Raw genomic sequence first — 1,113 nt, forward strand, 5'->3', positions numbered from 1 at the left:
GTGACAGAGAAGCCTCCTTGATTGTCACCCCAAGTTTTGAATTATGTTGGAAGTTAAGCTGCATCGCCACTGTCTGTATCTGGTCCCCCTTAGTAGATATATGCAGACAAGAATGCAGCGTTTATTATAATTTAATATAGATACTTGATTTGCTTGTTCTTTTTTCATTAGGCTATTACTCTGTAATTGTTATGTTACTGACAGTCTCGGGCCTTCTGTGGTTTTGTCTCATGCATTTGGGAATTCAGGGGTTATTTTCAGCTGCCTAGTCTATTTTAAACTCTCCTTTAAAATTAAAAAAAAAAAATCAACAAATAATGAGTTAGAACAGATTGATCCTTCTGAGCCATTTGTCTAATTAACCTTTGCCTCTCAGGAATCAGTTTTTGTTCTGTTCAATCAAGTGAAATGTATCCCAGCCCTTAGTAACCAACATTTCTTCTGAGCACCTTGGAAGTCTTCCAGGATGCTTACTTTTCTAACTGCTCCCACCCTCTTGGCATTGCACCAGTCTGCAGAGATAGAGATGGAGAAGGATAGGAAGGAAAAAAGAATAAGAGGACAGCACAAGAAAAGGCCATAGGATGACCTATAACTTGGCAAACAAAGCATTTCTAGAAGTGCAGTTAGTTCTGCGCTCGTGTCTTCAGTACCCTGCAGCCCAAATTGAGATGGGAGAGCAAATCTGTATGGACATAGTAATGGATGGAAGGAAAGTGTTCGTGTGCATGCTGCATGCACCCACAAGGATGCTCCCTCTGCAGCTTCCTCTGGTTGAAACATTTGAGGAGATCTTCAGAAAGGGAGACTTTATGCGAATGGAAATGAGTAGACCACGTCCAGTCTCTTTCCCCCTTTCCTGAAAAAGGATAGAATTAGACCTGAGACATGATCCTCTGTGTGGAAGAGGAGGTAAGTAGGATGCTTCCCTGCAGCTCTTAATCCTCTCTATGGTAGAACTCCACAAAATTTGTGGGAATGTCCTGTTGAGCATCCATGCCTTGCAACTCAGGAGACACCTTTTCTGGGTAGATGGACAAGAAAAGAATGGTGTTTTCTTTAGTGTCACAGAGAGTCTGGGAGTGTTGGGCAGCTCCCCTTTTAATTTCATTG

The sequence above is a fragment of the Eurypyga helias genome, unplaced genomic scaffold (genome assembly GCF_000690775.1).
Source record: "Eurypyga helias isolate BGI_N326 unplaced genomic scaffold, ASM69077v1 scaffold29159, whole genome shotgun sequence".
NCBI classification, from domain to species: domain Eukaryota; kingdom Metazoa; phylum Chordata; class Aves; order Eurypygiformes; family Eurypygidae; genus Eurypyga; species Eurypyga helias.